General features: G+C 35.9%; 4 non-coding genes across 4 annotated transcripts; all 4 read right to left on the bottom strand.

Annotated features, from left to right (window-relative positions):
* Positions 1 to 1,818: 1,818 nt before the first annotated feature.
* Positions 1,819 to 1,892, bottom strand: TRNAI-AAU (transfer RNA isoleucine (anticodon AAU)). The gene has a single exon. It is a non-coding gene; the product is annotated as a tRNA-Ile (tRNA).
* Positions 1,893 to 6,228: 4,336 nt separating this feature from the next.
* TRNAI-AAU (transfer RNA isoleucine (anticodon AAU)) lies at positions 6,229 to 6,302 on the bottom strand. Its single transcript has one exon. It is a non-coding gene; the product is annotated as a tRNA-Ile (tRNA).
* A 2,572-nt stretch (positions 6,303 to 8,874) lies between these two features.
* Positions 8,875 to 8,948, bottom strand: TRNAI-AAU (transfer RNA isoleucine (anticodon AAU)). The gene has a single exon. It is a non-coding gene; the product is annotated as a tRNA-Ile (tRNA).
* A 3,454-nt stretch (positions 8,949 to 12,402) lies between these two features.
* On the bottom strand, positions 12,403 to 12,476 carry TRNAI-AAU (transfer RNA isoleucine (anticodon AAU)). Its single transcript has one exon. It is a non-coding gene; the product is annotated as a tRNA-Ile (tRNA).
* Between the last annotated feature and the right edge of the window lie 2,238 nt (positions 12,477 to 14,714).

Here is a 14,714-nt window from a genome sequence, read left to right as displayed (position 1 = left end):
CGCTGGATAAAATCCCTTCCTGGCATTTCTTGTAGGACAACAAGAAAAAGCACATGGCCCGTATGGGGATCGAACACATGACCTTGGCATTATTAGCACCACACTCTAACCAACTGAGCTAACCGGCCAAACATAAAAGCATCAGCAAACACAAAAATGCCAAATGTACCTAAAACAGGAGAACATTCAGTATTTCAAAGATCAGCAATATTGAGTAGAGGAAGACTCTCTAATAATGGGTTCCATGGTGTAATGGTGAGCACTTTGGACTTTGAATCCAGTAATCTGATTTCAAATCTTGGTGGGACCTAACTTTGTTCAATTTCCTTAAAGTTGAATTTTAGGATAGCTTATCTATATTTAAACTTTGTATAAATCCCATCATCTTCAGTGGTTTTTTTACTCCAAACTAATTTTGAAGCTGTTTCAAATCAGTTTTCAACTGGAGAGATGTTTGTCAAACATTTGGAAATAGGAAAAGTTGCAATAAGAATGCAGTGATCCATCACTTGTGCTATGGTTTTAAGATATTCTGGTTTTAAGAATTTTCTTCTTCAGTGTGCACTAATGAGAGTAAAGGTCTGTTCTTCTTCTTGTCTTAAAACTTAGTCCCCCATAGTAGAATCAATCACCAAATAAATGTCCTGATTGATTAATTTGCCTTAGCATTTCTTAGATTTGCCATATTGCTATATTTGAGAATAAGTTTTCTATGTATGCCATATAGAGAAATGCTGCATCAGCCAAAGGATGACATTTTTGTTTATTCCTAACATGGATTTAAAAATTCTCTGTTTTGTATGTGTCTATGATGTTCTCTAGCAAGATTCAAGGGCTGCTAACTGTAGCCAATGCATTCATCCCACACTTCATGCACTTTGCCGCTGGATAAAATCCCTTCTTGGCATTTCTTGTAGGACAACAATAAAAATCACATGGCCCGTATGGGGATCGAACACATGACCTTGGCATTATTAGCACCACGCTCTAATCAACTGAGCTAACCGGCCAAACATAAAAGCATCAGCAAACACAAAAATGCCAAATGTACCTAAAACAGGAGAACATTCAGTATTTCAAAGATCAGCAATATTGAGTAGAGGAAGACTCTCTAATAATGGGTTCCATGGTGTAATGGTGAGCACTTTGGACTTTGAATCCAGTAATCTGATTTCAAATCTTGGTGGGACCTAACTTTGTTCAATTCCCTTAAAGTTGAATTTTAGGATAGTTTATCTATATTTAAACTTTGTATAAATCCCATCATCTTCAGTGGTTTTTTTACTCCAAACTAATTTTGAAGCTGTTTCAAATCAGTTTTCAACTGGAGAGATGTTTGTCAAACATTTGGAAATAGGAAAAGTTGCAATAAGAATGCAGTGATCCATCACTTGTGCTATGGTTTTAAGATATTCTGGTTTTAAGAATTTTCTTCTTCAGTGTGCACTAATGAGAGTAAAGGTCTGTTCTTCTTCTCTTCTTAAAACTTAGTCCCCCATAGTAGATTCAATCACCAATTAAATGTCCTGATTGATTAATTAGCCTTAGCATTTCTTAGATTTGCCATATTGCTATATTTGAGAAAAAGTTTTCTATGTATGCCATATAGAGAAATGCTGCATCAGCCAAAGGATGACATTTTTGTTTATTCCTAACATGGATTTAAAAATTCTCTGTTTTGTATGTGTCTATGATGTTCTCTAGCAAGTTTCAAGGGCTGCTAACTGTAGCCAATGCATTCATCCCACACTTCATGCACTTTGCCGCTGGATAAAATCCCTTCTTGGCATTTCTTGTAGGACAACAAGAAAAAGCACACGGCCCGTATGGGGATCGAACACATGACCTTGGCGTTATTAGCACCACGCTCTAACCAACTGAGCTAACCGGCCAAACATAAAAGCATCAGCAAACACAAAAATGCCAAATGTACCTAAAACAGGAGAACATTCAGTATTTCAAAGATCAGCAATATTGAGTAGAGGTTGATTCTCTAATAATGGGTTCCATGGTGTAATGGTGAGCACTTTGGACTTTGAATCCAGTAATCTGATTTGAAATCTTGGTGGGACCTAACTTTGTTCAATTTGCTTAAAGTTGAATTTTAGGATAGCTTATCTATATTTAAACTTTGTATAAATCCCATCATCTTCAGTGGTTTTTTTACTCCAAACTAATTTTGAAGCTGTTTCAAATCAGTTTTCAACTGGAGAGATGTTTGTCAAACATTTGGAAATAGGAAAAGTTGCAATAAGAATGCAGTGATCCATCACTTGTGCTATGGTTTTAAGATATTCTGGTTTTAAGAATTTTCTTCTTCAGTGTGCACTAATGAGAGTAAAGGTCTGTTCTTCTTCTCTTCTTAAAACTTAGTCCCCCATAGTAGATTCAATCACCAAATAAATGTCCTGATTGATTAATTAGCCTTAGCATTTCTTAGATTTGCCATATTGCTATATTTGAGAAAAAGTTTTCTATGTATGCCATATAGAGAAATGCTGCATCAGCCAAAGGATGACATTTTTGTTTATTCCTAACATGGATGTAAAAATTCTCTGTTTTGTATGTGTCTATGATGTTCTCTAGCAAGTTTCAAGGGCTGCTAACTGTAGCCAATGCATTCATCCCACACTTCATGCACTTTGCCGCTGGATAAAATCCCTTCTTGGCATTTCTTGTAGGACAACAAGAAAAAGCACATGGCCCGTATGGGGATCGAACACATGACCTTGGCGTTATTAGCACAACGCTCTTAGCAAATGAGCTAACCGGCCAAACATAAAAACATCAGCAAACTCATAAATGCCAAATGTACCTAAAACAGGAGAACATTCAGTATTTCAAAGATCAGCAATATTGAGTAGAGGAAGACTCTCTAATAATGGGTTCCATGGTGTAATGGTGAGCACTTTGGACTTTGAATCCAGTAATCTGATTTCAAATCTTGGTGGGACCTAACTTTGTTCAATTTCCTTAAAGTTGAATTTTAGGATAGCTTATCTATATTTAAACTTTGTATAAATCCCATCATCTTCAGTGGTTTTTTTACTCCAAACTAATTTTGAAGCTGTTTCAAATCAGTTTTCAACTGGAGAGATGTTTGTCAAACATTTGGAAATAGGAAAAGTTGCAATAAGAATGCAGTGATCCATCACTTGTGCTATGGTTTTAAGATATTCTGGTTTTAAGAATTTTCTTCTTCAGTGTGCACTAATGAGAGTAAAGGTCTGTTCTTCTTCTCTTCTTAAAACTTAGTCCCCCATAGTAGATTCAATCACCAAATAAATGTCCTGATTGATTAATTAGCCTTAGCATTTCTTAGATTTGCCATATTGCTATATTTGAGAAAAAGTTTTCTATGTATGCCATATAGAGAAATGCTGCATCAGCCAAAGGATGACATTTTTGTTTATTCCTAACATGGATGTAAAAATTCTCTGTTTTGTATGTGTCTATGATGTTCTCTAGCAAGTTTCAAGGGCTGCTAACTGTAGCCAATGCATTCATCCCACACTTCATGCACTTTGCCGCTGGATAAAATCCCTTCTTGGCATTTCTTGTAGGACAACAAGAAAAAGCACATGGCCCGTATGGGGATCGAACACATGACCTTGGCGTTATTAGCACAACGCTCTTAGCAAATGAGCTAACCGGCCAAACATAAAAACATCAGCAAACTCATAAATGCCAAATGTACCTAAAACAGGAGAACATTCAGTATTTCAAAGATCAGCAATATTGAGTAGAGGAAGACTCTCTAATAATGGGTTCCATGGTGTAATGGTGAGCACTTTGGACTTTGAATCCAGTAATCTGATTTCAAATCTTGGTGGGACCTAACTTTGTTCAATTTCCTTAAAGTTGAATTTTAGGATAGCTTATCTATATTTAAACTTTGTATAAATCCCATCATCTTCAGTGGTTTTTTTACTCCAAACTAATTTTGAAGCTGTTTCAAATCAGTTTTCAACTGGAGAGATGTTTGTCAAACATTTGGAAATAGGAAAAGTTGCAATAAGAATGCAGTGATCCATCACTTGTGCTATGGTTTTAAGATATTCTGGTTTTAAGAATTTTCTTCTTCAGTGTGCACTAATGAGAGTAAAGGTCTGTTCTTCTTCTCTTCTTAAAACTTAGTCCCCCATAGTAGATTCAATCACCAAATAAATGTCCTGATTGATTAATTTGCCATAGCATTTCTTAGATTTGCCATATTGCTATATTTGAGAAAAAGTTTTCTATGTATGCCATATAGAGAAATGCTGCATCAGCCAAAGGATGACATTTTTGTTTATTCCTAACATCGATTTAAAAATTCTCTGTTTTGTATGTGTCTATGATGTTCTCTAGCAAGTTTCAAGGGCTGCTAACTGTAGCCAATGCATTCATCCCACACTTCATGCACTTTGCCGCTGGATAAAATCCCTTCTTGGCATTTCTTGTAGGACAACAAGAAAAAGCACATGGCCCATATGGGGATCGAACACATGACCTTGGCGTTATTAGCACCACACTCTAACCAACTGAGCTAACCGGCCAAACATAAAAGTATCAGCAAACACAAAAATGCCAAATGTACCTAAAACAGGAGAACATTCAGTATTTCAAAGATCAGCAATATTGAGTAGAGGAAGACTCTCTAATAATGGGTTCCATGGTGTGATGGTGAGCACTTTGGACTTTGAATCCAGTAATCTGATTTCAAATCTTGGTGGGACCTAACTTTGTTCAATTTGCTTAAAGTTGAATTTTAGGATAGCTTATCTATATTTAAACTTTGTATAAATCCCATCATCTTCAGTGGTTTTTTTACTCCAAACTAATTTTGAAGCTGTTTCAAATCAGTTTTCAACTGGAGAGATGTTTGTCAAACATTTGGAAATAGGAAAAGTTGCAATAAGAATGCAGTGATCCATCACTTGTGCTATGGTTTTAAGATATTCTGGTTTTAAGAATTTTCTTCTTCAGTGTGCACTAATGAGAGTAAAGGTCTGTTCTTCTTCTCTTCTTAAAACTTAGTCCCCCATAGTAGATTCAATCACCAAATAAATGTCCTGATTGATTAATTTGCCTTAGCATTTCTTAGATTTGCCATATTGCTATATTTGAGAAAAAGTTTTCTATGTATGCCATATAGAGAAATGCTGCATCAGCCAAAGGATGACATTTTTGTTTATTCCTAACATGGATTTAAAAATTCTCTGTTTTGTATGTGTCTATGATGTTCTCTTGCAAGTTTCAAGGGCTGCTAACTGTAGCCAATGCATTCATCTCACACTTCATGCACTTTGCCGCTGGATAAAATCCCTTCTTGGCATTTCTTGTAGGACAACAATAAAAATCACATGGCCCGTATGGGGATCGAACACATGACCTTGGTGTTATTAGCACCACGCTCTAACCAACTGAGCTAACCGGCCAAACATAAAAGCATCAGCAAACACAAAAATGCCAAATGTACCTAAAACAGGAGAACATTCAGTATTTCAAAGATCAGCAATATTGAGTAGAGGAAGATTCTCTAATAATGGGTTCCATGGTGTAATGGTGAGCACTTTGGACTTTGAATCCAGTAATCTGATTTGAAATCTTGGTGAGACCTAACTTTGTTCAATTTCCTTAAAGTTGAATTTTAGGATAGCTTATCTATATTTAAACTTTGTATAAATCCCTTCATCTTCAGTGGTTTCTTTACTCCAAACTAATTTTGAAACTGTTTCAAATCAGTTTTCAACTGGAGAGATGTTTGTCAAACATTTGGAAATAGGAAAAGTTGCAATAAGAATGCAGTGATCCATCACTTGTGCTATGGTTTTAAGATATTCTGGTTTTAAGAATTTTCTTCTTCAGTGTGCACTAATGAGAGTAAAGGTCTGTTCTTCTTCTCGTCTTAAAACTTAGTCCCCCATAGTAGATTCAATCACCAAATAAATGTCCTGATTGATTAATTAGCCTTAGCATTTCTTAGATTTGCCATATTGCTATTCTTGAGAAAAAGTTTTCTATGTATGCCATATAGAGAAATGCTGCATCAGCCAAAGGATGACATTTTTGTTTATTCCTAACATGGATTTAAAAATTCTCTGTTTTGTATGTGTCTATGATGTTCTCTTGCAAGTTTCAAGGGCTGCTAACTGTAGCCAATGCATTCATCCCACACTTCATGCACTTTGCCGCTGGATAAAATCCCTTCTTGGCATTTCTTGTAGGACAACAAGAAAAAGCACATGGCCCGTATGGGGATCGAACACATGACCTTGGCGTTATTAGCACCACGCTCTAACCAACTGAGCTAACCGGCCAAACATAAAAGCATCAGCAAACACAAAAATGACAAATGTACCTAAAACAGGAGAACATTCAGTATTTCAAAGATCAGCAATATTGAGTAGAGGAAGACTCACTAATAATGGGTTCCATGGCGTAATGGTGAGCACTTTGGACTTTGAATCCAGTAATCGGATTTCAAATCTTGGTGGGACCTAACTTTGTTCAATTTCCTTAAAGTTGAATTTTAGGATAGCTTATCTATATTTAAACTTTGTATAAATCCCATCATCTTCAGTGGTTTTTTTACTCCAAACTAATTTTGAAGCTGTTTCAAATCAGTTTTCAACTGGAGAGATGTTTGTCAAACATTTGGAAATAGGAAAAGTTGCAATAAGAATGCAGTGATCCATCACTTGTGCTATGGTTTTAAGATATTCTGGTTTTAAGAATTTTCTTCTTCAGTGTGCACTAATGAGAGTAAAGGTCTGTTCTTCTTCTCTTCTTAAAACTTTGTCCCCCATAGTAGATTCAATCACCAAATAAATGTCCTGATTGATTAATTAGCCTTAGCATTTCTTAGATTTGCCATATTGCTATATTTGAGAAAAAGTTTTCTATGTATGCCATATAGAGAAATGCTGCATCAGCCAAAGGATGACATTTTTGTTTATTCCTAACATGGATTAAAAAATTCTCTGTTTTGTATGTGTCTATGATGTTCTCTAGCAAGTTTAAAGGGCTGCTAACTGTAGCCAATGCATTCATCCCACACTTCATGCACTTTGCCGCTGGATAAAATCCCTTCCTGGCATTTCTTGTAGGACAACAAGAAAAAGCACATGGCCCGTATGGGGATCGAACACATGACCTTGGCATTATTAGCACCACACTCTAACCAACTGAGCTAACCGGCCAAACATAAAAGCATCAGCAAACACAAAAATGCCAAATGTACCTAAAACAGGAGAACATTCAGTATTTCAAAGATCAGCAATATTGAGTAGAGGAAGACTCTCTAATAATGGGTTCCATGGTGTAATGGTGAGCACTTTGGACTTTGAATCCAGTAATCTGATTTCAAATCTTGGTGGGACCTAACTTTGTTCAATTTCCTTAAAGTTGAATTTTAGGATAGCTTATCTATATTTAAACTTTGTATAAATCCCATCATCTTCAGTGGTTTTTTTACTCCAAACTAATTTTGAAGCTGTTTCAAATCAGTTTTCAACTGGAGAGATGTTTGTCAAACATTTGGAAATAGGAAAAGTTGCAATAAGAATGCAGTGATCCATCACTTGTGCTATGGTTTTAAGATATTCTGGTTTTAAGAATTTTCTTCTTCAGTGTGCACTAATGAGAGTAAAGGTCTGTTCTTCTTCTTGTCTTAAAACTTAGTCCCCCATAGTAGAATCAATCACCAAATAAATGTCCTGATTGATTAATTTGCCTTAGCATTTCTTAGATTTGCCATATTGCTATATTTGAGAATAAGTTTTCTATGTATGCCATATAGAGAAATGCTGCATCAGCCAAAGGATGACATTTTTGTTTATTCCTAACATGGATTTAAAAATTCTCTGTTTTGTATGTGTCTATGATGTTCTCTAGCAAGATTCAAGGGCTGCTAACTGTAGCCAATGCATTCATCCCACACTTCATGCACTTTGCCGCTGGATAAAATCCCTTCTTGGCATTTCTTGTAGGACAACAATAAAAATCACATGGCCCGTATGGGGATCGAACACATGACCTTGGCATTATTAGCACCACGCTCTAATCAACTGAGCTAACCGGCCAAACATAAAAGCATCAGCAAACACAAAAATGCCAAATGTACCTAAAACAGGAGAACATTCAGTATTTCAAAGATCAGCAATATTGAGTAGAGGAAGACTCTCTAATAATGGGTTCCATGGTGTAATGGTGAGCACTTTGGACTTTGAATCCAGTAATCTGATTTCAAATCTTGGTGGGACCTAACTTTGTTCAATTCCCTTAAAGTTGAATTTTAGGATAGCTTATCTATATTTAAACTTTGTATAAATCCCATCATCTTCAGTGGTTTTTTTACTCCAAACTAATTTTGAAGCTGTTTCAAATCAGTTTTCAACTGGAGAGATGTTTGTCAAACATTTGGAAATAGGAAAAGTTGCAATAAGAATGCAGTGATCCATCACTTGTGCTATGGTTTTAAGATATTCTGGTTTTAAGAATTTTCTTCTTCAGTGTGCACTAATGAGAGTAAAGGTCTGTTCTTCTTCTCTTCTTAAAACTTAGTCCCCCATAGTAGATTCAATCACCAATTAAATGTCCTGATTGATTAATTAGCCTTAGCATTTCTTAGATTTGCCATATTGCTATATTTGAGAAAAAGTTTTCTATGTATGCCATATAGAGAAATGCTGCATCAGCCAAAGGATGACATTTTTGTTTATTCCTAACATGGATTTAAAAATTCTCTGTTTTGTATGTGTCTATGATGTTCTCTAGCAAGTTTCAAGGGCTGCTAACTGTAGCCAATGCATTCATCCCACACTTCATGCACTTTGCCGCTGGATAAAATCCCTTCTTGGCATTTCTTGTAGGACAACAAGAAAAAGCACACGGCCCGTATGGGGATCGAACACATGACCTTGGCGTTATTAGCACCATGCTCTAACCAACTGAGCTAACCGGCCAAACATAAAAGCATCAGCAAACACAAAAATGCCAAATGTACCTAAAACAGGAGAACATTCAGTATTTCAAAGATCAGCAATATTGAGTAGAGGAAGATTCTCTAATAATGGGTTCCATGGTGTAATGGTGAGCACTTTGGACTTTGAATCCAGTAATCTGATTTGAAATCTTGGTGGGACCTAACTTTGTTCAATTTCCTTAAAGTTGAATTTTAGGATAGCTTATCTATATTTAAACTTTGTATAAATCCCATCATCTTCAGTGGTTTTTTTACTCCAAACTAATTTTGAAGCTGTTTCAAATCAGTTTTCAACTGGAGAGATGTTTGTCAAACATTTGGAAATAGGAAAAGTTGCAATAAGAATGCAGTGATCCATCACTTGTGCTATGGTTTTAAGATATTCTGGTTTTAAGAATTTTCTTCTTCAGTGTGCACTAATGAGAGTAAAGGTCTGTTCTTCTTCTCTTCTTAAAACTTAGTCCCCCATAGTAGATTCAATCACCAAATAAATGTCCTGATTGATTAATTAGCCTTAGCATTTCTTAGATTTGCCATATTGCTATATTTGAGAAAAAGTTTTCTATGTATGCCATATAGAGAAATGCTGCATCAGCCAAAGGATGACATTTTTGTTTATTCCTAACATGGATGTAAAAATTCTCTGTTTTGTATGTGTCTATGATGTTCTCTAGCAAGTTTCAAGGGCTGCTAACTGTAGCCAATGCATTCATCCCACACTTCATGCACTTTGCCGCTGGATAAAATCCCTTCTTGGCATTTCTTGTAGGACAACAAGAAAAAGCACATGGCCCGTATGGGGATCGAACACATGACCTTGGCGTTATTAGCACAACGCTCTTAGCAAATGAGCTAACCGGCCAAACATAAAAACATCGGCAAACTCATAAATGCCAAATGTACCTAAAACAGGAGAACATTCAGTATTTCAAAGATCAGCAATATTGAGTAGAGGAAGACTCTCTAATAATGGGTTCCATGGTGTAATGGTGAGCACTTTGGACTTTGAATCCAGTAATCTGATTTCAAATCTTGGTGGGACCTAACTTTGTTCAATTTCCTTAAAGTTGAATTTTAGGATAGCTTATCTATATTTAAACTTTGTATAAATCCCATCATCTTCAGTGGTTTTTTTACTCCAAACTAATTTTGAAGCTGTTTCAAATCAGTTTTCAACTGGAGAGATGTTTGTCAAACATTTGGAAATAGGAAAAGTTGCAATAAGAATGCAGTGATCCATCACTTGTGCTATGGTTTTAAGATATTCTGGTTTTAAGAATTTTCTTCTTCAGTGTGCACTAATGAGAGTAAAGGTCTGTTCTTCTTCTCTTCTTAAAACTTAGTCCCCCATAGTAGATTCAATCACCAAATAAATGTCCTGATTGATTAATTAGCCTTAGCATTTCTTAGATTTGCCATATTGCTATATTTGAGAAAAAGTTTTCTATGTATGCCATATAGAGAAATGCTGCATCAGCCAAAGGATGACATTTTTGTTTATTCCTAACATGGATGTAAAAATTCTCTGTTTTGTATGTGTCTATGATGTTCTCTAGCAAGTTTCAAGGGCTGCTAACTGTAGCCAATGCATTCATCCCACACTTCATGCACTTTGCCGCTGGATAAAATCCCTTCTTGGCATTTCTTGTAGGACAACAAGAAAAAGCACAGGGCCCGTATGGGGATCGAACACATGACCTTGGCGTTATTAGCACCACACTCTAACCAACTGAGCTAACCGGCCAAACATAAAAGTATCAGCAAACACAAAAATGCCAAATGTACCTAAAACAGGAGAACATTCAGTATTTCAAAGATCAGCAATATTGAGTAGAGGAAGACTCTCTAATAATGGGTTCCATGGTGTGATGGTGAGCACTTTGGACTTTGAATCCAGTAATCTGATTTCAAATCTTGGTGGGACCTAACTTTGTTCAATTTGCTTAAAGTTGAATTTTAGGATAGCTTATCTATATTTAAACTTTGTATAAATCCCATCATCTTCAGTGGTTTTTTTACTCCAAACTAATTTTGAAGCTGTTTCAAATCAGTTTTCAACTGGAGAGATGTTTGTCAAACATTTGGAAATAGGAAAAGTTGCAATAAGAATGCAGTGATCCATCACTTGTGCTATGGTTTTAAGATATTCTGGTTTTAAGAATTTTCTTCTTCAGTGTGCACTAATGAGAGTAAAGGTCTGTTCTTCTTCTCTTCTTAAAACTTAGTCCCCCATAGTAGATTCAATCACCAATTAAATGTCCTGATTGATTAATTAGCCTTAGCATTTCTTAGATTTGCCATATTGCTATATTTGAGAAAAAGTTTTCTATGTATGCCATATAGAGAAATGCTGCATCAGCCAAAGGATGACATTTTTGTTTATTCCTAACATGGATTTAAAAATTCTCTGTTTTGTATGTGTCTATGATGTTCTCTAGCAAGTTTCAAGGGCTGCTAACTGTAGCCAATGCATTCATCCCACACTTCATGCACTTTGCCGCTGGATAAAATCCCTTCTTGGCATTTCTTGTAGGACAACAAGAAAAAGCACATGACCCGTATGGGGATCGAACACATGACCTTGGCGTTATTAGCACCACACTCTAACCAACTGAGCTAACCGGCCAAACATAAAAGCATCAGCAAACACAAAAATGCCAAATGTACCTAAAACAGGAGAACATTCAGTATTTCAAAGATCAGCAATATTGAGTAGAGGAAGACTCTCTAATAATGGGTTCCATGGTGTAATGGTGAGCACTTTGGACTTTGAATCCAGTAATCTGATTTCAAATCTTGGTGGGACCTAACTTTGTTCAATTTGCTTAAAGTTGAATTTTAGGATAGCTTATCTATATTTAAACTTTGTATAAATCCCATCATCTTCAGTGGTTTCTTTACTCCAAACTAATTTTGAAACTGTTTCAAATCAGTTTTCAACTGGAGAGATGTTTGTCAAACATTTGGAAATAGGAAAAGTTGCAATAAGAATGCAGTGATCCATCACTTGTGCTATGGTTTTAAGATATTCTGGTTTTAAGAATTTTCTTCTTCAGTGTGCACTAATGAGAGTAAAGGTCTGTTCTTCTTCTCGTCTTAAAACTTTGTCCCCCATAGTAGATTCAATAACCAAATAAATGTCCTGATTGATTAATTTGCCTTAGCTTTTCTTAGATTTGCCATATTGCTATATTTGAGAAAAAGTTTTCTATGTATGCCATATAGAGAAATGCTGCATCAGCCAAAGGATGACATTTTTGTTTATTCCTAACATGGATGTAAAAATTCTCTGTTTTGTATGTGTCTATGATGTTCTCTAGCAAGTTTCAAGGGCTGCTAACTGTAGCCAATGCATTCATCCCACACTTCATGCACTTTGCCGCTGGATAAAATCCCTTCTTGGCATTTCTTGTAGGACAACAATAAAAATCACATGGCCTGTATGGGGATCGAACACATGACCTTGGCGTTATTAGCACCACGCTCTAACCAACTGAGCTAACCGGCCAAACATAAAAGCATCAGCAAACACAAAAATGCCAAATGTACCTAAAACAGGAGAACATTCAGTATTTCAAAGATCAGCAATATTGAGTAGAGGAAGACTCTCTAATAATGGGTTCCATGGTGTAATGGTGAGCACTTTGGACTTTGAATCCAGTAATCTGATTTCAAATCTTGGTGGGACCTAACTTTGTTCAATTTCCTTAAAGTTGAATTTTAGGATAGCTTATCTATATTTAAACTTTGTATAAATCCCATCATCTTCAGTGGTTTTTTTACTCCAAACTAATTTTGAAGCTGTTTCAAATCAGTTTTCAACTGGAGAGATGTTTGTCAAACATTTGGAAATAGGAAAAGTTGCAATAAGAATGCAGTGATCCATCACTTGTGCTATGGTTTTAAGATATTCTGGTTTTAAGAATTTTCTTCTTCAGTGTGCACTAATGAGAGTAAAGGTCTGTTCTTCTTCTCTTCTTAAAACTTAGTCCCCCATAGTAGATTCAATCACCAAATAAATGTCCTGATTGATTAATTTGCCATAGCATTTCTTAGATTTGCCATATTGCTATATTTGAGAAAAAGTTTCTATGTATGCCATATAGAGAAATGCTGCATCAGCCAAAGGATGACATTTTTGTTTATTCCTAACATCGATTTAAAAATTCTCTGTTTTGTATGTGTCTATGATGTTCTCTAGCAAGTTTCAAGGGCTGCTAACTGTAGCCAATGCATTCATCCCACACTTCATGCACTTTGCCGCTGGATAAAATCTCTTCTTGGCATTTCTTGTAGGACAACAAGAAACAGCACATGGCCCGTATGGGGATCGAACACATGACCTTGGCGTTATTAGCACAACGCTCTAACCAACTGAGCTAACCGGCCAAACATAAAAGCATCAGCAAACACAAAAATGCCAAATGTACCTAAAACAGGAGAACATTCAGTATTTCAAAGATCAGCAATATTGAGTAGAGGAAGACTCTCTAATAATGGGTTCCATGGTGTAATGGTGAGCACTTTGGACTTTGAATCCAGTAATCTGATTTCAAATCTTGGTGGGACCTAACTTTGTTCAATTTCCTTAAAGTTGAATTTTAGGATAGCTTATCTATATTTAAACTTTGTATAAATCCCATCATCTTCAGTGGTTTTTTTACTCCAAACTAATTTTGAAGCTGTTTCAAATCAGTTTTCAACTGGAGAGATGTTTGTCAAACATTTGGAAATAGGAAAAGTTGCAATAAGAATGCAGTGATCCATCACTTGTGCTATGGTTTTAAGATATTCTGGTTTTAAGAATTTTCTTCTTCAGTGTGCACTAATGAGAGTAAAGGTCTGTTCTTCTTCTCTTCTTAAAACTTAGTCCCCCATAGTAGATTCAATCACCAAATAAATGTCCTGATTGATTAATTTGCCATAGCATTTCTTAGATTTGCCATATTGCTATATTTGAGAAAAAGTTTTCTATGTATGCCATATAGAGAAATGCTGCATCAGCCAAAGGATGACATTTTTGTTTATTCCTAACATGGATTAAAAAATTCTCTGTTTTGTATGTGTCTATGATGTTCTCTTGCAAGTTTCAAGGGCTGCTAACTGTAGCCAATGCATTCATCCCACACTTCATGCACTTTGCCGCTGGATAAAATCCCTTCTTGGCATTTCTTGTAGGACAACAAGAAAAAGCACACGGCCCGTATGGAGATCGAACACATGACCTTGGCGTTATTAGCACAACGCTCTAACCAACTGAGCTAACCGGCCAAACATAAAAACATCAGCAAACTCATAAATGCCAAATGTACCTAAAACAGGAGAACATTCAGTATTTCAAAGATCAGCAATATTGAGTAGAGGAAGACTCTCTAATAATGGGTTCCATGGTGTAATGGTGAGCACTTTGGACTTTGAATCCAGTAATCTGATTTCAAATCTTGGTGGGACCTAACTTTGTTCAATTTCCTTAAAGTTGAATTTTAGGATAGCTTATCTATGTTTAAACTTTGTATAAATCCCATCATCTTCAGTGGTTTTTTTACTCCAAACTAATTTTGAAGCTGTTTCAAATCAGTTTTCAACTGGAGAGATGTTTGTCAAACATTTGGAAATAGGAAAAGTTGCAATAAGAATGCAGTGATCCATCACTTGTGCTATGGTTTTAAGATATTCTGGTTTTAAGAATTTTCTTCTTCAGTGTGCACTAATGAGAGTAAATGTCTGTTCTTCTTCTCTTCTTAAA

The sequence above is a fragment of the Taudactylus pleione genome, unplaced genomic scaffold (assembly GCF_031769625.1).
Source record: "Taudactylus pleione unplaced genomic scaffold, aTauple2 ptg000085l, whole genome shotgun sequence".
NCBI classification, from domain to species: Eukaryota; Metazoa; Chordata; class Amphibia; order Anura; family Myobatrachidae; genus Taudactylus; species Taudactylus pleione.
The sequence above is the reverse complement of the archived record's forward strand: the minus strand, read 5'-3'. Positions and strand labels throughout refer to the sequence as shown.